This window comes from Hermetia illucens, chromosome 6 (genome assembly GCF_905115235.1).
Source record: "Hermetia illucens chromosome 6, iHerIll2.2.curated.20191125, whole genome shotgun sequence".
Taxonomy (NCBI): Eukaryota; Metazoa; Arthropoda; class Insecta; order Diptera; family Stratiomyidae; genus Hermetia; species Hermetia illucens.
Window position 1 is genome coordinate 52,627,966 of NC_051854.1, and position 23,313 is coordinate 52,651,278.

The 23,313-nt window shown below is 45.5% G+C and overlaps 1 non-coding gene across 1 annotated transcript; it reads right to left on the reverse strand.

Moving 5' to 3' along the window:
• Trnae-uuc lies at positions 1 to 72 on the reverse strand. Its single transcript has one exon. It is a non-coding gene; the product is annotated as a tRNA-Glu (tRNA).
• Positions 73 to 23,313: the final 23,241 nt, after the last annotated feature.

Below are 23,313 nucleotides of genomic sequence, written 5' to 3' on the forward strand. Positions count from 1 at the left end.
TTCCCATACCGGGAGTCGAACCCGGGCCTTCTGGGTGAAAGCCAGATATCCTAGCCACTAGACCATATGGGACCATGCACGTTTAATGGCGGTTATTTAACGCACCACCATTGACATCCATAGCTAATATTATTTTTATCTGCTCTGTTCACCTGATTAGAGACTTTTAATTTATTGGCCATTGATAAGCTAAACAAGTTTATAGACAACAAAAGCGACAAAATGGAGATACGACAATTTGTGTCCAGCCGAAGATGAAGAGCCATGAAATCGGTAGCAATGCTGGTGATCGCGCCTAGTCGGGGTTTGACTAAACATTTCACTTAACATTTCATAATCGGAAAATATTGTTGGAGCAAGTAGAAATAATTTGATTTGATGGAGACATGTTTCAATTAGTTTTCGAAGTCGCGTGAGACTTTTATTGATCGGCTTCAAGTTAATAAAATTTGCATGCATAGCACTAAGCGTTAAATTCAATAAAAGTGAAAGCTGGCACTGATATGGGAAACGATTCACTTGAGAGTGTGATTTTTGCTGATATTGCTGTTCTTATGCTTGAATTTAGCCCAATTGGGAGCTTGCATAATTTCTAACAAGCTGTTTTTTGTCTTCTCTACATGATATAAGATATTTCCAGATTTTATCAAACTTTGTATCTGGGAATAATTGAATCGATGAGTGGAAAAACCGTATAACCCCAAAATCGTTGTTTCGAGAAAAACACAAAAATATGTTTAGAGTAAAAAGTGTGCATTTTACAACAATCAAATGTACAAAGCAATCAAATGGAATGGCTCCCTTTACCAGAACTTGCCAAGCAAGTTTAATTAAGTGAGAAGCTGTGCCGCCGAAAAATCAACTTGGGGTTATATGGTTTTTCCATTCTGGGTTATATGGAATTTCCACCCTTGGTCAACATTAAATAAGTCGGAAAACCGGAAGTTGACGCTTCAGGTACAAAAGGTTTTGTGTTTCCCTATGTGAGGAGCATAACGTAGTTCTTCATTGGCTAATAGCATTGACCCGAGATATTTAAATCGCTCAGATCTGGGCAGGTTACTGCCATTGCCGAAACTAATCGAGTTAAATATCTCGAGTCAATGCTATCAGCCAATGGAGAACTGCGTAATGAAATTGCTTCACGCATTAACGCAACCTGGATGAAGTGCCATTCCACAACTAGTGTTTTTTAGATCGACGAATCAGCGCAAGTCCCAAATCTAAAATTGACAGCAATGTCGTCCGTCTGCCGCTCTCTATAGTTCTGAGTGTTGGCCGACTATAAAAAATAATGAACGGCATCTTGCGGTAAATGGGACGATGATGTTGCATTGCCCTGGTGGCGTGAACGTTTTGATCACGTCTGAAATGAGAATATCCGTGATCGATATGGGTTTGCACCGATCGTGGAAAAGCTACGAGAGAGGTGTTTTCGATGGTGTGGTCACGTAATTCACGCTAACGAGAATCCACTTACCAATATTGTCTGAACATCGAAGTTAAGGGTAAGCAACCAAAAAGCCGCCCGAAACAATGGTGGCTTGATACGCTGGATGGAGATTTCAAGGCCTCGTGATTATATCCTGATCAGGCATTTGATAAAATAAAATGACGAAAACGGTGACGACGAGCCGCTTGTGAACGGGACAAAGGCTGAAGAAAAAGGAAAAGATGTGAGGAGTGAAGAGTGCACGATAGCTCTGTGTCACATAGCTACAAATTCCATTACCCTCTACTTATTAGAAAGCGATTTAAATAAACGATTTGATGGAAACCCCTGTATTGATAATAGTCAACCTCATGCGCTTCACACTCCGAGTTTAATATTATTAGCAAATGTCAACAATTTAACCAACATCAAATATAAATAAGATTTTGTTTTACTAAAAAGGGCTAGGGAGAATTAGATTCTTCTTGACTGGAATTTTAATATTTCACTTGAATATCAATTATTCTCGTTAATTATGACGTCAGTACCTTATTTGTATGGCTTAGGATGCTGTTAATTGGCACGAAATTGATAAGTTTGAACTCCTATAATTTTATAAACTTGGCATGTGTATGCACGAGGCTCGCCTCGATGTCGGTACAAAATTTAGTACACCTAGGATGAACTTAAGGGGAGTTTTTAGTGAATTTCTAAAAGTAGATAATATACTATTAGTAAGTTTATTTGAGTAGATATCGGAATGGGACATATTTTGAGGCTTAGATTTCATCTAAGCGCACCATCCTGTTTTTTTTTCAGATTTTTAGGTTGGGTAGTTTCCGAAAATGAGTCCTGTTTCACTTTAAGTGCGTACATTTTGATTCGTTACTCACGCACTTTGCAATTCACGCCGAAACTAATGTCAGTCTCGGAAAGTACAAACTGAGACTTTTCATTTGATACCCCACACGAATAGATCCGGTGAAAAAATTTTTTGAATCCCCTCTTTGCATGTATGGGGAGCCCCCCTTTAAACTCCACCTAAATTCATCCCACTCGCTGTATGCGTGGGATTTCATAGTTCCCATCTGTTCACCAAATTTCGTTCGGATCGGTTTAGCCGTTTTGGAGAAAAGTGCGTGTGACACACAGCCAGACAAACAGGCAGACAGACATTGAATCGATTTTAGTAAGGTTTTGTTTTACACAACTAATTTCAATAAGAATGCCTTTTAATTAATGACTTTTTACACCATAAGATAGCTTAGAACTGTTAATGATTACATAACGATAACTGTTGATCTTCATTGGTTGTCTCCCAATATTTATATAATAAACATAATTATTATTATAATAAAATAAATTATATAATATATAATGTAATAAGTTCGCATCTCGCCGGGGCCTCCAAGCTCTGCCGAAGCCGGTCCCAAGCCCGGTTGTGAAAGGAGGAGGGATGGATAGCTTCAGTTTGACTGGCTGTACGCCACGAAGCGCCTCAGGGGGTAGGTGAGGAAAGTACAGGAACTTTGCAGTCTTACAGATTACTCACTAAGGAAGCTATTCCAACACCTTGCAGCTAGGGATAGAATGCACCACCAAAAATGAGAAGAAGAAGAAATTTGAGGTCCGGTACGGATAACCGGCGGGAGTCATCTGACTTGGTGACTGGGTCGGGCTCTCGTAATGGACAGCAGGACGTCGAAACCGCTAGTCGTGAGGCGGTTCGACGGCTAGGTGCCAGCGTTTCGCCACAATCTGTGGCGACCACTTCAGCAGGTTCGCGTAGGCAGCGGATGAAATTGACTGAAGAAATGAACCTCTTCATCATCCGCTCCTACTAAAAAATAACAGCGGGTTCGGGTACAAAATCTTACCGCCCCTTGTTGCACCAGAGATTCGTCGAGCGTTTCTCGCAATTCGCGCACGCGACTGTGCAGCAAGTCGCAGACCAGTACCGCTTTATTACTCGCAGCGACACAATTCCAGCCACCATCAGGGAACGTGTTCGACTTGAGGTCATCGGGGAAAGTGGTGACTGAGAGTCGATGGGGGCAGAGGCGGCCACATCAACAACACTACGCCGCACAGCACGCAACAGTTTCGGTACTCGCAGAAGCACTCTTCTCCACCGTCTAGCTAAGGTTTCTGCTGAGGTTTGGGACGAATTCCAAAGAGCGTATATACAATTCTCGGATATGAATCCTTTGCATAGATTAGGTATTTCCAGGCTCTGTGCATCTTCAGCAACTGCGAGTATTCTACCTTAAATCAACGATGAGATTGCATCTCGGCTGTGTGCTGATATGTCGCTGCCGCAACTAAAATCACTTATCTTTTATGGTGCAGTTGCGGCTATCAGATTGCACGGTCAGAAGATTTGCTTTCGTGTTATTGGTTTAAGTAACCAAAGAGATCCACCATGGAAAATTCGTCTAAGGCAGGACATGGCTAGACTGATTCAGATCAGCACTGGCAATGTCATCAGACGGGTGAGAAATAAAGTGCAGAGGGTTTACCGGAACTATGCCATCCCCTGTGAGACATCTGTTATTGAAATTCTGAACACACTATAACAGAAACTTTCTGTCACATGCAGTCGGTTACGACGGTATCGCGAAAGTCATTTCAGACGTGTCCAGAATGCAACGTAAGCGAGGAACCAGCGGAGCTTTTTCAGATCTCTCAACGAATCCCAACAGAGCGCCCAGACAATACAATTCTCGGTGACGGAAGTGAAAGAGTATTGGGGTGGACTTTGGGGGTTACCTGCCCAGCATGCTGAGTGGATCACCGCCGAAGGCACCCGCCATGCCAATACGCCTGGCATGAATTTTGCGGATGTTACCGAAGAGGAAGTTCGACGAGTCATAAACAGCTCGAAGAACTGGAGGGGCCCAGGTCTAGATCCGGTGCAGAATTTCTGGTATAAGAAATTTACCAGCGTACATACGCAGTATAAATGAGGTCATCAATCGGCCGGAGGAATTTCTAGTCTTCCTCACTGCGGGGATTACCTACCTTATCCCTAAGAAGGACACGGTGCAGGACCCCGCAGACACAAGACCGATTACTGTCCGAGGAGCAGAAGGGCTGCCGAGTTGGGTCAAGGGGTTGCAAAGAGCAACTCATTATCGACTCGGTAGTTCTAGGACAAGCAACTAGACGCCAAAGAAACCTCTGTAGTTGCTGTATCAATTATGCTAAGGTTTTTGATAGCGTTCCACATACCTGGCTAATCGATATCTTACATGTGTATCGCATTGATCCGAAACTAATAAAGTTTTTGGCGACAGTCATGGAAGGGTGGCATAGCACCTTATCAGTGCGTACATCTGCGGGTGCTAATACCTCAGAGCCCATCCGTATACAAAGGGGTATCTTCCAGGGGGATTGGTTGAGTCTCCTTTGGTTTTGTATGACACTGAACCCCCTTTCATGGCTACTGAATGATGCTAGAGGGCAATAAAGTATGGCCTTCGTGCTAAGTGCGAACTGAGACACTTGATGTACTTGGATGACATTAAGCTGTATGCTGTGACTGACGACCATCTTAGAAGTCTGTTGCGAATAATAGAAATGTTCAGCCGTGATATTGGTGCGGAATTTGGATTAGACAAATGTCGAATTCAAGCCATCCGCAAAGGTCATCACGAGTCGCATGCCGGACATAGCATTGGTGACCTCCACATCGAAGCTATGACGGAGACAGACTTCTACAAGTACCTAGGAATTCTACATGGTAGCTGGTGCTGAAATCGCATCTCTCGGGGAAGAATAAAATTAGCGCATTGAATGTATTCGCTATCCCTTCACTGGCTTATACATTTGAAATATTACCGTGGATGAAGACCGATCTGATATTACCGTGGATGAAGACCGATCTGGAAAGCGTCCAGCGGCGGATACGGACAACTATATCCAAATTCTGAATGCATCACTCAAAGTCTGCCGTGGAGCCGATGAACCTGCCTCGTGACATCGGAGGTAGGGGCGTGGTTGACGTGGCGGCGCAACATCATCGCCAAGTCGACTCGCTGCGCGCTTATTTTTACAGCAAAGAGCAGGCGAGTCGCTTGCATGCAGTTGCTTGTAAGGCAGACTGTGGGCTGACTCCACTTAACTTGAAGGATCGATCTTTCAATCCTCTGAGTGGGGTGAAATCGAACCAACAGCGGATCGTTGAATGGAAGTCGAAGGCAATACACAGTAAACACGTGAATTGTCTTCGGCAGCCATTTTTCGATTTGCATTTGTCAAACAGAGAGCTGTGTGCTAGGGAGCTCTTTGCTGAGACGGAGGTGTTCATTTGTGCCATTCAGGACGGCGTGGTCGCCACCCGATCTTATAAAAAGTTCATCATGAACGAATGGGTGGAGAACGACCAGGGCAGAATGTGTGGTTCGGCGTTAGAGACGTTGGACCATCTCATTTCTGGCTGTACTGTTATGGTACCGATGCAATACATCGCCAGGCATAATGCTGTATGTAAAGTTATCCATCAAAAGCTTGCATACAAGCATGGGCTGATCACGGGAACATGTCCGGTTTACTGATATGAGCCGCAAGCAGTATTTGATAGTTCTGCATACAGCATGTATTGGAACCAGCAAGTTATGACTGATCGTCATACTTTACACAATAAGCCTGACGTACTGTTAGTTGACAAGACGGGTCGCTCCGCGTATATTATTGATGTTGCTATTCCCCATAATAGCAACATCGAACGGAAATACGTGGAGAAAAAGTGAACTATGAGCCACTGGCTCGGGAAATCAAAGAAATTTGGCGTCTCGAGCAGGTGGCTGTAGTTCCCATAATATTATCAGCTGCAGGTATTGTACCTAAATCCCTCACGGTTTCCCTTGATGTTCTGGGACTTTCGCACAGTCTGGTTCAAACCATGCAGAAGTACACCATTCTGCATACATGCTCGATGTTGCGGGGAGTTTTCGACGGATTCTCCCATTAACCTACCACCGGCTACCACCACCAGCGCCCCTTTAGTTTTTAAGTAGGTAGGATCGTCTGAGCCTAAATGCTTGGCACTTAGTGCTAGTATTAGGTAAAATCCGTATTAGGTAAAAACTCGGAAATAATAAAACTCCAACATTTCGCCACTCATATACTTTAAATTTTTAAGGTTTTGTGTGAAACAAAACCTTATTAAAATCGATTCGATGTCTGTCTGTCTATCTGTCACACCCGATTTATTCGGAAACGGCTAGATCGATTGTCACGAAAATTGGTGAAAGCATGTGGACTGTTGTTCCCTTTACATAAAGTAAGTCGCGCCATTTTGTCTTAAGTTTAAGGGGGCTCGCCATACATGTGAACGGAGGTTGAAAAATTTTTTTTTCATAGAATGTGGTGAAGTGGGGTGATGAAAAGCCTCAATAAGTATTTTTTGTAACTGGGCCCATATTTGATCTCGGGTGAAGCATAGGGGATTGATGGCTCAAAATATGAGCTCCAAAAAGTGTAACAGATCTCGTTCTCCGAACCTATCCAACCGAAAAATCTAAAAAAAATCCCGAAATCTAGGCCTCAAAATACATTCCGTTCCGATATTTGCACAAATAAAGTTAATAATAGTATATTAGCATATTTTGGAAATGTAGCCTTAAGCTCATGCTAGAAGTGGTAAATTTGGCACTTGCATAGGGCATAACTTTGGGAAGTTTGAAGAAAATCAAACTGTTATTAAGAAAGTTATAGGAGGTGAAACTTTTACATTTTGTGTGAATTTCCTGCATTCTAAAATGTGTATGACGTCATAATAACATATAAATTCGTTGATACCACAACAAAGTGAGCTCACGTGAATGAGAGGCCACAGGGAAACATTTTGTTTTGGTTTTTTAATCATCTATAAATATATCGTGTGTGTGGTAGGGGAGAAGCTTCAGCTTCTGAGGACTCAGGCCGTGTTGACCCATTGTACTTGCCGCCCCTATCTAACGGAATATTCCGGATTCATTAACGTATTGCAGGATATCCGTTAGTGAATGTGATGCTACCCGTCGCAGCTGGAGAATATCGGCACCAAAGATCTGATACCTGATGCGTCCATAGGCGGGGAATTCACATAGGAAATGCTCGGTGGATTCCGCTTCCTCATCTTGAATAATTGCCCACAATACCCATGCAAGTCCTCCTGCTTTTCGATGGGATAAACTTTGCGGTACGCATGTTCGGTTCTGGCAGGAAAAGTTTGGTGTGTCTAGCAGCATTTAGGCTCTGCCACCTGTCATTGTGGGAAGCTTGTTCCCACTTTTTGAAGACAGCCTTAGCCAATGCTACTGGTACTCTAATTGCTGGTTCTCGTCCCGGTATGGGGGAGGTTGATTAAAGCATCCAAGATTTCATTTCCCTCTACGCCACAGTGATCAAGTACCCAGAGTAGTTCTACCGTTTTGAATCTAGAGATAAAGTTCAAACGGTTTCTGCATTCCTGAACGATTTTCGAGGCGATCAAAGGACTACTCAACGCCGCCCTTAGGATCGCATAAACTTCGTCTTAAAAAACCGTTGCATATTGTCCTAAAGGAAAAGCCCACTTCCCGTTTTTATTCGAGAGGTAGATTCCGGCTCCAGAACCCTCTTCTGTTTTTGAGCCATCGGTGTAGAGGACTTCCGTATATCCCGCCACGCATTTCTCTGGGACTTCCCAGTTCTCTTGAGGGTGACTTCATATCTTCTACCAAACAGACGTATGGGGAGAGAATCGGAAGGCATTGTAAGAACTGGATTCAGTACTCCCAGTAACTCTTCCAATGCTCTGTGCCCCCACATCCGTTGTTTCTCCATAGATCTAATCGAATTAGTCTATGAGCTGCTCTCATTACAGTACTTTGAATAAACGTATTCAGGGGCTGCAAATTGAGTAATGCATTCAGAGCTGTGTCGGATGTTGTGCTCATGGCACTGGTGATACCCAAACATACAGTTCTTTGCTGTGCGGCTAGTTTACGGTGAAAAATGTTTGTCTCACTTTAACCCACCACACTATGGTTGCATAAGCGAATATCGGCCTAACGATAGCCACGTATATCCACATTACCACATGAGACCTGAGTCCCCAAGTCGAGGCAATGGTCCGTCTGCACAGCCCATAAACAGTGAGAGCTCGTATAATATTTACTTCTACATGTTTGTTCAAAAGATCTAGAGTCGCTCCTAGATATTCCAGTTCTTCGGAGAGTGGAAGGGTAGTACCCCTCATCTCATGGACGCAAGCTCCATTCAGTTTTCTCCTAGCATAGCAAGCACAGCCACGCCATCAACATAAGCTTGAGCGTGTATTGGCAAATTTTGCAGTTCGCATAGTAGTGAGTCGATCAGCTTACTCCACAGAAATAGCGAAAGCACGCCTCCTTGGGGCAACTTTTCGTTGCTTCTGCTCTTAGATAGCGATCGACACCTACCGCGCTCTGGCGGCACCACAAAGTTTTTGAAAAGGCGCACAGTCAAAAGCCCCTTCAATGTCCACGAACAACACCATCGCGTACTCACCAGTCAGAGTTGCATCCTCGATCTTGATAATGAAGAGCAGACTCACAGGACTTTCCACGCTGGTAAGTGAATTCGTTTTCATTGATGGGTGCGACCTAAGTGCGTTCTCACGAATGTGACGCTCAACCAGTCTCTCTAAACCTTCAGTAAGAATGAAGTCAAGCTGATCTGTCTGAATTTCTATGGATTAGAATAGTTATTATATATTTCCCAGGTTTCAGTATGAAGACTACCTTAACCTTTTGCTAAGAGGAAGGCATGTAGCACAGAGCAAGACATCCTCGAAAAATATTTCTTAGAGGTTGCTCTAAGTTCTCCATACCCTCCTTTAGTATTGCTGGATAGATGCCATTCATGCCAGGTGCTTTGAAATGTTCAAAAGACAGTATGGTAGCTCTCAACTTTTCATAGCTAACAACTGCTTTCACAGTGTTCCCTTGCAGCATTTGCGTGTTGAAGGGCTTGTAAGAAACGTCAACTCTCTCCTTACCACTTCCATCACCTGTTCTGCCGGGTACTATACTTCCAGGAGGGTCTGTACTGGTTCCAGTCTGGAGTTCGTGAAAGTACCGGCGGACTTTCTAAGAGAGTCCAACTTTACTGATCCAATGTTAAATCGAACTTACGGCTTTTGCACCAGAAAAATGTAGGGGCAGTCCTACAGCTTTGCTGCTAACATATAGGAGGAGGCTTTGGCATGCTGCAGGTTGATTTGACCAATCTTTACCCTTTTCGACATAGACTTAGTCTAACCTGGAAAACAGTCAGAAGCGTATGCCGCGGCCCGCGTGTGACGGGGTTTCCCCCACACCGTATCGCCAGAGATTCGATACCCTCGTGTTTGATTTCTCTGAGAAAAACCACACTAGGAGATACCGCAGTTCCCATGTCCTCCTACATGAAAAACCTCATCTCATCCTGCGGAGCATTCGTCTGTTTTCCACTTAGCACCTTGACTAGTTTGCGTTGTACGGTTTGTATAGATTCGATCACTCGAATTGCATCAAGTCAGTTCTGTTCACGTCTCTGGCTTCCCTTTTTTCCGCTTGTTCCTTGAAAGGTGTAGGAGAAGTTACTAGCAGGTAGGATTCACTCTGTAGTCCTTCCACCAGTGCGAACCTCGATCCGGGGATTCATTCAGGAAACTATCCTGGACCGGAGATCCCATTTCCTTGCAAAGGTCCTCTTGACGGTATAGAAAATTCGGGATCCTTGCCTTGGTGGTAAAAAGACTAACGATTTGCGCATTTTCTCATGAAAGGTTGGCTTCCTGTATAGGCTGTAGGGGCTATGCACTCCGCGCTTGTTAGGCAAATTTAAAAATATAAGCCTCATTAACGTTCACGCCCCTACAGAGGAGACTGCAGAGTAGAAAGAGAAAACAGTGCCAGACCCTGCTTCAGATGGAGCGATGGCGCCAGACAGCTTTTAGGGATTTCGAATTGGTGGACCTCGGCGCAAAACCGCCATATCTGGAGTTCCTTATTAAAGCAGACCTAGACCGGATACCGGCTGTTGCACTGTTGATGCTGATAATGATGTCTTGATGGTGAATAGCAATAGACAATTGTCGCCTTACCCCATCACTTTCACCCCGCCCTTGTCTAACATCCGTAGAATTTCGTCCATCACTATCGACCAGAGCACCGATAGATGGCACATCTTAGTGCACTCTGGCCAAGCGGCTGCTTTCCACATCAGACTGGATTATCCTAGTTGTTAGCATGTATATTATCTAGTGCGTAAGATAGCCTTTCAATCCGAATCTAGTTAATGCTTCTTTGATGGCCTTGGTACTAACGTTGTTGAATGGTCTTTCTATCATATATGCAGGGAGGCAGTTACAGTGTACTGTTTGTGCTGCAGTGACTGTTCGACCATGCAAATTACCTCTTAGAGAGCGGTTTATATGAAATCGCCTTTGGGGTAGGTTTGCTGGAACGGAGCGGAAGAACGGCGTTCTCTCTGTAAGCGTCCTTAAGTGGAGGTCCAGGGCGCGATCTTGGGTCATCATGAAAGAGGTGAGGCTGCTTGGTCGAAAGTCCTTTGCCGACTCATGGCGGCGCGTGCGCATTTAGTATGAAAACGTCTCCAAGAGTGTGGTACGTATCATAAAGAGATACAGCTGAGGTAAATCTCAACTGCCCCGACACAGCCATTTAGTGCTACTACTGTAGCATGACTGGCATTATGGCATCTACGCCCGAACATTTATATGCGGAGAAGCTGTTTACAGCGCAGTTGACTTTATTCCGGGTAATTAACGATTTGACAGTCTCATACGACTGGGTCTGCATACCCTCCAAGCAAGGTTCTGAATCATAGTCCTCCTCGCTGGCGTGGAAGTGCGTCTGAACCAACAGCTCCAGGGTTTCCGTAGAAGACTACGTCCAGGAGCCTTCCGAATTTTCAAGAAAGTATGGGCTCCTAAGTTCCTTAGATAGAATCTTACTGAGTCTCGCAGATTTACTGGTGCTTTCAATGTTCCAGCAATAGTCCAACTAGAACCGCCTCTTGATGGCTGACTTGTACTTCTTCAGGCAGTCCCTGTATGGATGCCAAAATTTGTGTTGCTACATGTTTAAGATCTCCCTGGTCAGTTCCTGAGGCTGGATTGGTGTTCATTCCTTCACGGTGATAATATATTCTTGCTGTATTCAACAGGGCCCAGAAGCCCTATCTTCGACTCCAGTTCGTCTGTCATGTAAATCTTTGCGAACCGAAGAGTTTGCTCTTTCTAACTCGACCAAACTTTCCCTAGTCGATCATCCTGGAGTCTTTGAAAGGGTTGGAAATTTCTGCAGGGGGATCTAGACTGAAAGGTATCCAACTATGATCTGAGAGAAATGTCTGGTCAGATACTCTCCAGTTCTCCCCCTTAAGAATCCTAATGTCGGTTGGTAGGGTCATATCAAGGAGCTCCTCCTAACCGTCAAAGTTCTCCGAGCTGAGAAAATGGAAGGTTGGTGTACTGTAAATGTTACACACCGACAGATTTATCTTAATAATAAAATCAAAGAAGGACTCATCCCTTTCATTAATTTCGAGCTGCCCCGAAGCGTATGTCTTGCATTGGCGTTGCAGCCTGTCAACAGGTTGGCCTTCTTTGCAGCGATGGTGGACGTCAAATGTTGCAGTTCTTCTGACGGAGCTAATCGGTCGTGGGTTGTAAAAACCGAGGAAATATACATACATTCCGCTCCCGCCTACTCCAGTTTGATCACGGTATGATAATTGGAACTCAGGTTTGGATGTGTCTAGACCTTTCTTCTGACGGAGCTAATCGGTCGTGGGTTGTAAAAACCGAGGAAATATACATACATTCCGCTCCCGCCTACTCCAGTTTGATCACGGTATGATAATTGGAACTCAGGTTTGGATGTGTCTAGACCTTTCTGTGAAAGGCATGTGGGTTCTTTCTGACAAGGACACACGCTGTAGGTATGTTTCGATTAGTGTTTCCTGTGTTGTGGAATAAAATATAATCTTTATTTTGGAGTCCTTCAAACGTTCGGTTTCCTTTGATCCAGGTCTCTTGTATTAATGTGACGTCGATATCTGTCAATAGAAGGAAGACCAGCAGATTAGCTGAGGCGCACTTCGAGTGCTGTTACGCTCAGCATAATTCACTTACATAGTGTGTTCGTCAATCTGGAAAACTTTCACCTTCGCACTTGTGACTCTCTCTGAAGAGCACATTGTGATCCGCCTTTTCCATTGCCCCCAAGCACTCTCTGTTTATTGGGAACAGAAAAGTTTGACATTGTGATCCGCCTTTTCCATTGCCCCCAAGCACTCTCTGTTTATTGGGAACAGAAAAGTTTGGCTGTTCATCAGGAGTTCCTCCTTCTTGATAACCACCCATTCGTCCATGGGAATCGTGGGGTTTCGAAGGCGCAGGGATTGAATAAACTTATTCTTATCCATGCGGATCTCCAGTAACTAGATGCCAGCGACTAGTCGCTTAGTAATCCCATCCTATGGGATGACTTTGCGCTTTACGCCCTCCTAGCCATCGCTGGTTTTAGCGACGCATGAACTGAGTAAATCCCTGGAGAATTGTCCTTCGCATACTATAACGTGGAATCTATGGGCCACCTGGGAGGAGTCAAAACAGGGGATGAATCCAGCCGTTCGTCTTTGTCTTCCAGGGGATGCTCGATGGCCATCTCCGATAGTCTGCCCTCAACATTGGTCCACATTTTCAGCACCGAGTGTGTACCTGACTCATGGCCACGTCGCTGAAGGATTTCGTCGTTTCGTGTTTTCAGAGGTTGCTTGGCGTATGATCCCTTGCATACTCTGCTCCGCTTGTGTTTTTATTCGACCTTGTCTTGAAATCTATTGCTTTTAAAGACGGTGGGCTTCGCCATCTGCTCCTATCCCAGGTGTTTGTTGCTATATTCTTGGACAATTGCCTTTTCATCCGGCTCATCGATAGTACCGGAGTTCTTATTCTTCGCAATCTTGCTCGGAATATGTGTGGCCTTCTGGTATTGGCTTTTGAGCGGAACTCCAGTTGTTCTTGGTTCTTTGCCGGTTCTCGGTGACCAAAATTACTGTCAACTCTTGCTTTTAAGGAGAACCCTGACGTCGACGGTTGACGGTTTCGGAATAGAAATGCTATGACTGATACTCGACACACCCAGCTCGACCACAGCGGATTCCAAGCTGGAAACCACTAGTCCGTCTGCCGCCTTGCTCCCAGACGTCGCTGCTATTGATTTCAGCACAGGGGTGCTACGGCTGCCGCTGGCTGGTACTGCTCTCGATGGCTACTGTCTCCTGGCTGGTTGCCAGGAGTTCGTCCTCCGATGATGCGGATGGCATCACCACCTCTTCTTCTTTCGCCGTTTTGTTCCGAGGAAACTGGAAAAAATGTTCACTTTGGCTAGTCTTGCATCAGGAGAAGAATCGTATTTGAAACTGAAGGTGCCCAAGATATTCAGATTTTGCGTACTAAAGATCAAGCTTCTCTTTAGTCACGCAGCCCTTGGGGTATGCTTTTCCGCTTTGGCTTGGGGTTCTGCTAGCATATTTGCCAGTACAGAGAGGACTATCGCCAGGTTGTTGACTCGGTTGATCCCCCCACCAGATCCGCTTGCCCCGAATACATGACTCGCAGACAAACAGATCCAGTTGAATGACTCTACTTCCAATCTGGTCCTACGCACTCTTGGCCTGTGCGAGGACGGTCTCTAGTGTTCACCACGAGGAGGCTTTGTGAGAACTTGCCGAACCTTAACCTGAAGCATAATCAGACCAAGTTGCCCTGTTATAGATAACTTTTGGGTTGCGAACTCCAGCTAGCACCAAACACCAACAAGGAGGCCCACCCCATCGGAAAGCAATTACTGTATTTGGGCTTTGCTTGCATCTCGAGTATCTCGGGTCGAATCATTTTAAGCTTGCATCTAGCCTTAATAGTGGAAGGTTGCAGTCAGATTCATTTGCCTTCTCCTTTCCCATTCTCAACGGGTCTTGAGAGTATTTTTGATGGAGCTATTAACTATGCCCATTTGGATCAGGATGGCTAATGCTTCTTGTGCAAACCAAATGTGTACAAGAAACTGTTCCGAATCTCTTAATGGATAATTATGTAGTAGTAAAGTAGCTAATGGGAAAATAATATACAGTGGTCCATATTGGAATAATAATTGGTACTCGAAACTATCTACATTCCATTCTAGTCAACATCTTGTCGAATCCAATCCTTCTGAAATAACAAGATCGTAGCGTCTTGAAGATATGAGTCTTATGCTCTCATCCCATAAACGAACACAATTCCCTTGAGTAGGCGACGGCAGAAGCGTTTCGAAGTTTTATTGGATCAAGGCGCCTGAGTACTTAATTACGTTTGATCGCAGCCTGTCTGCATCTTATCCAGAATTTATGGTTCAGTTCAAGATGCCAAAAGAGGTTCCAATCAAAACAGCTTTTACTTGGCATCAAAGAGCAGAGATCATATCACACCACACGTTCCATAGTTGCTTATGTTTACATTGGATCTAGCTCAAGTGGTGTACGGAGATAGATTTTAGATTTAAGATGGATGCAATATGAATTAAGGCATTGTAATGTGTGAATTCACGTATGATATCATTAAACTTGAACTTCAGTGCAGCGGAAACGAAATGGTGAGTTTATGGGGTCACGGGGAGAAAACATTCAAACGATCTTTACATGTGCCTGTTAACGTTGATGCCAAAATGCGTAAGTGCTCTAGATTGAGTTAATCACAAAATTCATGAAAACAGTTCAGTCGAAACTATAATACATAGTGTATTTGAATGCCAAATGCATTCATCTGAATTGGCCTCCTTCCAACAACGTATAATAATGTGCCGCAGCCGCAGAAATTTAAATCGCTCCTTTAGTGGAACGAAAATGTTGACAGACTTCCTAAGCGACATCAAAATTTCTCCCTAGAAAACATTCCTTTCCTATGGTGAAGAAGTTTATGTATTTAGAGACGAATGTTGGACCCTTACAAAAATCTAAGTTCGAAAAACAACAACACTCCCTTATTCCCATATGCAGACAGTTATCACAGGAAGGTCCCCGTGACCTTGAAGCCTGGTTCTGACCGGATTTTAGCTATGAGATTTCAGTTCTGCTTAAGAAGAAACACATTTGTGCAATGGATATTTCCTATATGAAGGACAAGGATGCTTTGTATGAAGAACTCAACTCAGTCCAGGAAAGGCTTCCTGAAGGTGACACTGCGGTCATGGTGGATGATCTGAATGCACTACAAAATCAAGGTATTCCATAAGCAGCGAGCAGCTAGGGAGGTATGGTCCAATGTTGAGGACAGGATGTCGGAGATGGTCATCAAGCATGCTCTGGATGCTAACGAGGAATAAAGGACTTGTGGGGAGTTGTTAGGCGCGATTCCAGTTGGGAGATCGGGGTATACTTATTGGTTTGTAAATATGTGTCCATTCACATTCTTTCCAGACTGTGAATGGGTAAGTGTTTGCTCATCTCTTGTACGTGGATTGAAATGGCTATGGGAAGGATACGTAGAATATAAAACCGCTATGAAAGGTAGGTAGGTATTAGTGGCCGCCCCGAGGAGAGCAGGGAAGGAGATTCCAGCCGGCTCGGATCTCCACGAAGAAAAGTAGCTAGAAATCTCTCTGAGGTCCTCAAAGAATGGTTTACCCAGTGTCCGTAGCTTGACTCTAGCTAGCAATCGCAGAGAAAGTGCATGAGGATTCCCCTCCCTCTACTCCGCAGCTTCGGCAATGCAATTGTAGGGTATGACGAGCTTGGCGGCCTCCTATGGGCCAGTGGCCCACGCATCTGCTGTAGGAGCTCTCGTGATCGGGCTATGTCATAAGCGGGCCAAATCATCCCTGACTTGGCACAGTTGGTAATCCTTCACCCTCTAAGGCCCGTGGTTGCTAAGTAATGCGAGTAGACTCTACCTTTGACAGCCTCCAGCGAGATACCGACTGTACCCGCCGAAGGGCTGCCAAGAGCAGAACCCTATGGCCAATCCGTCGGCCCGCTCATTCCCCTCTATGTTCCTATGCCCGGGAAACCATAGGAGGGTGACTTTGAGCGTGCTGCTCAGACTGTTCAGCGCGTCTCTGAACTGCCCCATCAGCCTGGAGGATGTCGTCGCTGAGCACAAGGCCTTGATGGCCGCTTGCCTTTCGGTCAGAATGGCTACGTTATGCTTGGGGCTTGGATCATGCTCCCACCATCGACAGACTTCCAGTATCGCTAGTACTACTGCTTGGAACACATTGGCGAAATCTGGGAGACCATACGGCTCGGATACATTGTGTGTATTCGAAAAAATCTCCACCGACTCCACAGACCATCTTTGATCCATTTGTAAAGAATACTGTGCCATAACCTTGCAACACGCCGCCGATCTTCCGCTTTGCCCTGGTTGAAAAGTCTATAGCAAAGTTTCTCGTGAATTTCAGCTTGCGTGTGGCATAGTTTGTGGGGAATGCCCAGATTTCCCGAGCTACTTCGTCTAGGATGTTGCTGTGGCCGTTGGATTTCGCTGCCCAGCATCCAGACTCACGTAGTCTGATGGCACTGCACGCTACAACGTATTTAATGTGGAGGTTTAAGGGGATAAGATGCAGGAGTACATTGAGAGCATTTGCCGGGCAAGATTGCGAGTCCCAGTAGCACACGCGGTTCTTTGAATCCTATTAAGCTTCGTTTTATTGCCTTTTTTGCTCAAAACCTGTCACTATACAATAGAGTGGTACGTTACGATTGGACGCTCCACAGCAGTGTACATTCAGGGACCCGTCCTCGGCCGGAGACCCCATTTCTTAACAAAGGTTCTTTTCCAGCCATAGACGGCTATACAGGCCTTCTTAACCCTCAGTTCTATGTTAAATCTCCAATTTAGTTTTGGTTCCAACATTACACCCAGATACTTTACATTGGGGGAAAGTACCAATCTTTGTTCATTCAGCCGTGGTAGGTGGAATTCAGGTAACCCTGTCTTGGTGGTGAGTAACATCAGTTTCTTTTTGGTTGAGTTTATGCAAAGTTCTCATCTTGCGGCCCACAGGCGCACCTTTCGCAACGCACCTTCCATGATGTCGCTTTTAATGGACGGAACCATCCCTGACACTAATATCACCAAGACGTCGGCATACGCCACTACCTTTACCCCGCTGCTGTCCAATATTCGTAAAATTTCGTCCATCACTATTAACTAGAGGGAGAGATGGCGCTATCCTAGGGTGTGCTTCTGTTTGCAGCTCCGGTCAAGTGGTTGCCTCCCAGATCCGACAGGATAATCCTGGTACTTAGCATGGGTATTCTCCAATGTGTAAGATACCTTTCCAATCGAATACAGGTCAAGGCTTTCTTGATGGCATTGGTACTAACGTTGTTGAAACCTGAATCTATATCCAAGAAGGCAGCGAGGATATGTTGTTTGTATTGAAGTGACCGCTCAATCGTGCCAATTACCTCGTGGAGAGCGGTTTCTGTGGATTTTCCTTTGAGGTAGTCATGCTGGGACTTAAAGAAAGGCGTTCTCTCCAAAATCGCCCTTAAGCGGATGTCCAGGACGCGCTCTAGGGTCTTCAGCACGAAAGCGGTGAGGCTAATTGGTTGAAAGTCCTTCGCGGACTCATGGCCGCCCCTGCCCGCTTTCGGTATGAAAACAACTTATGCGCGTCTCCAGGACTGTGGTACGTATCCTAAAGAGGCACAGCTCCGGTAAATGTCAACAAGCCACGGCATAACCCTTTCCTGTTGTGTCAGTAGCATGACTGGCATTATGCCATCTAGGCCTGGAGATTTATATGCGGAGAAGTTGTTTGAAGTCCAGCCGATCTTAACCTCGGTAATTACCAATTTGATAGTGTCGCACGGCTGGGGTGGCTGCAAACCATCCCAACAATTCTGTGACTCCTCGCTAGCAGGAAAGTGCGTGTAAACCAGCAGCTTCAAAGTTTCACTAGGGGATTCCGTCCAGGAGCCTACTTTTTAAGAAATGATGTTTCTTGACAGAATCTTGCTGAGCCTTGCGGATTCGCTGGTGCTTTCGATGTTCTGCCAATAGTACAACCAAGACCGCCGATTGACGGTACTTCATCAGGCAGTCTTTGTACGGCTGCAAATATTTATACCTGTAGCAGATGTTGAAGATTTCCCTGGTCAGTTTCCAAAGGCTGGAGAGATTTTCATTCCACCACGGTGGCAGTGTCTTCTTGCAGTACTTAGTAGGGCATGAGACTTTTGACTCCAGTTCGTTTATCGGGCCAACCTTGCCAATTTGCGCCCCGGAGAGTTTGTTCTTAATTACTTGACTAAAATTTCTCCAGTCGATCCTCCTGGGTTCTCTGAAGGGATTATAGATCTAGACTGAACTGTATCAAACAGTGATCTGAGAAGGATCTGTCGTCAGACACTTTCCGGCTCTCCACCCTAAGAGTCTCATTGTCGGTTATTAGGGTTTTATCAAGGAACTCCTCCATACCGTCACCCTGTTACTCGCCGATAATTTTGAAGTAATAACAAAATCGAAGAATGACTCACCTTTCTCGTTGATTTCCGAGCTGCCCCAAAGCGTATGCCTTGCATTTTCGTCGCAGCCTATGAACCGGTTGGCCTTCTTTGTTGCTATGTGGTTCGTCAAATGTTGTAGTTTTTCTGGCGGAGCTGATCGGTTGTGAGCCATGTAAGCCGAGGAAATATATACGTTTCCTGCCCCCGCATGTTCCAGTTTGATCACGATTCAGGTCTGGACACAGAAAAGCGTGCGTGCGCGAGGTCTATCTGATTAGAGTCTCCTGTGCTGTGGAATAAATTAAAATATTTGCTTTGTAGCCCTTTGATGGTTCGGTCGCCTCCGACCCAAGAATCCTGTATTAGTGCGATGTCGATGCCTTCCTCAAGGGGGGAGATAAGCAGACTAGGTGAGGCGCACTTCGAATGCTGCAGATTTATCTGCGGTACCCTCAGCATGGTTTGCTTGCCTGCGGGGTGCGTCAGTCCTCGTCGGACCGTCCATCCTCATCTCCTCCAACAGCTCGTTGGGGACGCTGATTTTATCCCGGTCATCGTTCGGTTTTGCAGAGCGGAAAACTTTTACCATTGCGTTCCTGACTCCGAACCGCACTTTATAGTCGACCCTTTCCAGTGCCTTCAGGCATTCTCCGTTTATACAGAGTAGAAACGTTTGGCTGTTTGTCTGGGGTTCGTCACCCTTGATAACAACCCTGTTGTCCACGGGAATCCTGCCGTTCTGAAGGCTCAGGGATTGGGCGAGCTTGTCCTTGTCCATGCGGATCGTCGTCAACCAGGTGCGAGCGACCGGTCTCGTGGGAATATCGTCGTATGGGGTGACATTGCGCTTTATGCCCTCCCAGGCGCTGCTGATCTTAGCGACTCACGAGCCGGGAAAGTCCCTGGAGAGTTGGTCCTCGCATGCTATAACGTGGAACCCACGTACCACCTGAGAGGAGTCAAAGCAGAAGACGCTGAATGACCATCTCCGACAGCCTGGCTTTAACGCTGATTCACACCTCCGGCGCTAGTTTGCCGCTAGCGGAATTACCATCCGCTAGCACCACACGTAAGTGGCTTCTGCGCACGTCGTTGAAGGGTTTCGCAGTTCGTGGCTTGCCAGCTGGTTGTTGCTGCGTACTTTTCTTCAGATCTTGCTTAGCGTCCGAGCTCTTGCCCACTCTGCTCCGCTTGTGATCTTGCTCAACCTTGGCTTAAGATTGATGGCGGTTCAGGGCGATGGGCTTCACCTTCTGCTCGTGTGCCAGGCGTTTGCTACGTCTTTTCCACCCGGCTCGTTGACAGTACCGTCCTCCTTATTATTAGCAATCTTGTTGAGAATGACCTTCTGGTACTGGCTCTTGAGCAGGACTCCGGTGGACCTTCGTTTCTTAGTCGGTTTCCGGTGACCGGTGTTCTTGTCGGTCTTTACTTTTGAGGGATCTTCGACGTCGACTGTTTCGGGTTGGGAGTACTGTGTCTGGTACTCGCTACACCCAGCTTGACGGAAGTGGATTCCAGGTTAGAAACCACTAGTCCGTCTTCCGCTTTGCTCTAGGAGGTCTGTGCGGTTGGTTTCAGTAGAGCGGTGCTACGGCTGGCACCAAGTGTACTGCTCTCGACGGTTACTGTCTCCTGGCTGGATGCCAGCAGCTCATCCTCCGATGAAACTGAAGGTGTCTAAGGTATTCAGAGTTCCCACACTAAAGACCAACTTGCCCATTGGCCACGCAGTCCATGGCGTATGCTGTTTTTTGGCTTGGGCTCCTATTAGCACCTTCTCCAGTACAGGGAGGACGATCCCGTGAAAAGAGGAAAGTTACGATGGAGAGCTCGGAACCTCAGTGCCGCGGCTTTTGGGGCTGAGCAAGCGGTTCTCCAGTCGTCGATATCTCTCGATCGCAGTGCCTTGGTGGTGGACTAATTGACCGCTGTGCCATCTAATGGCGAATTGGGGAAGGATATGCTTAAGCAAAGTGCCACTTTACTGAGAAAATGAGTAACAAAGTCGAAGAGCGATAAATTGAAAGCAGTTCGTTGGACAATAAAAACAGTAACAACCCCACCACATTTGTTCATGAGGGCCCAAAGTCATAAAAAATCATAAAAAAATGGTGGGAGCTATTAGAGTGCTTTAATAGGGATGACATCAAATCATACTGCCATCAACTTGACATAAAACAAGGAAGTCCGAGAAAAATGTATGGATCCTCTGTGAAATCAGCAAGAAGAAAAAGGGCATACTAGCAGTTCCGAAAAATGAAAATTAAAGTACCCAAACGAGAGTATGCAGAATCAAATGGCCTTGAACTCTTAATAAGTTGTGATGCGAATGCTCTACGTATTTATTGGGGCAGCAGCAAATGCAATCCTAAAGGAGAGACGCTGTTTTATTTTATCACTTCAGCTGGTCGGATGACCACCGACGTAGGGTGCGCCCCTACTTTCGTGGGGCCAAGAAGGAGATAATTAATTGACCTGTGTTAAAGTTGGTTAGAGACTGGCGAGTGCTAGATGAAGTCTCACTCTCAGATCACCATTACTTAGAATTTAGTTTGACTATTGCAGGCAAACAGTTTGTAATAAAAAGACGGAATCCTAGGAAAGCGGACTGGACAAAGTTCATTGAACTTCTTGGCGACAAAGTGGAGTTCCCTAGGAGAGTAAGGATTCTTTTGGCGATAGAAGATCAATTGGAAACTTTAACTTACGTTTACTTTTAGAGTGCTTTGAAGAGGCTTATCCTATTTCCCGAAGCCAACGCGGTAAAATGGTTTCATGGTGGAACTGAGAACTACAAAAACTCAGAAAACCAACCAGACGACTTCCAAATCGTGTTTGCAAAAGCAATAAGGAAGAAGATTGGCTGAATTTCCGGAACTCCCAGCGAGAATATTAGAAGATCGTAAAACGTTCCAAACGAGATTCTTTTAGAGCATACTGTGAGGAACTGGAAGGTGAAAGGGAGACTCTAGGCTGCGTAAAGTCTTTAATAAGGATGACTAAGATTGGTTTCTGGAATGTGCGGACACTCCTCGGCAACGTTAGCGAGGGTCCACAGGATGCTTGCTTTCTTCAACTCAGATGGAGGGCAACGGAGAGTACTCGTCTTCTTCTTGCCATGAATTTAAATGTGCTTTAATACTCTGGATGCAGGACTATGACTCACCTTGCTCGGACTTGTGATGGGGAACACGGTTTTGGCAAAAGTAACGATAATAGTGAGAAATTTGTGGATTTCTGCAGCCTCGGTAGATTGTTCGAGAGCATGCCATAAGGTCAGTAGGGTTTCAACTGACCGACACTTTACGAGCATCCAGATTGTTTACTTTGCGATCACCAGTATATTTGGTGGCGGTCAAAGAGTAGTATAGGTCCCAGGGCAGAACGTGGATTGGTACCCACGGATGAGCATGAAATCTGGGAGACGCCTGCTGAACCAACACCAACAATTTTACTATCAAATCCTGTCTCAATTTCCACGTGGTGACCGCTGGGAGTTCTTTTTTTAACGAAAAGTTGCAGACGGAGAAGGATGAAAGCGAGTCTCCCGCGCCTGAAAATGGGACAAATTTTACCAGCTGGTCCTCCAGGTTGGGGGATGGGTAAGGCTGATAACCCTACACGGAAAACCGATGTTACGAAGCCACAAAAGGAGCCTCCGGCTGGATGGATTTTACAACAACGAAGATTTTAAAACCCAAGTAAGGGGGCAAGTAAGACTGGAGCCCGTATTTAGGGGATACGTTGGCTCCCATAGTTGATTGAACGTTGCCACCTTTCAGCCTTGATGAAAGCCAGTACATATAAGGATCAGTATCTCGTTGGCATGATGCTCCGGGCTCGAATAACGACACCACCTAAAATCGCCTCTGACAGTGAGGTGAGAGTTAACACTAACACCTAACACCTATAGGGGAGAAATGGACGCCGCAATAACCGAAGTCAACAGAGGTCCTGGAGATGAAGCATTGACAAATGATCTTCAAAGCCATCAGAAGAATATTATCATTGATACGGCGACAAAGATACTTGCCCCAGTCGCAAAAAAGTCTGAACGGCTGGTTCGACGATGAATGTAAGCTAGCCACGGAACGGAAGAATGCTGCATATCGATATGGTGGCAACGTCAGCATCGGAAACCAACCAACCAACAACATCAAACCGCACTGGTCAAACAGGAAGAATAACAATAGGAGAATACAATTTTGAGACCGTTGATAATTTCTCCTATCTAGGGTCGAAAATCACAACCAATAACAGTTACGATGAGGAAATCCGCGCACGGTTGTTGTCAGCCAACAGAGCCTATTTCAGCTTACAAAAATTGGTTCCGATCGAAACGTCTCACCATAGGGTCAAAG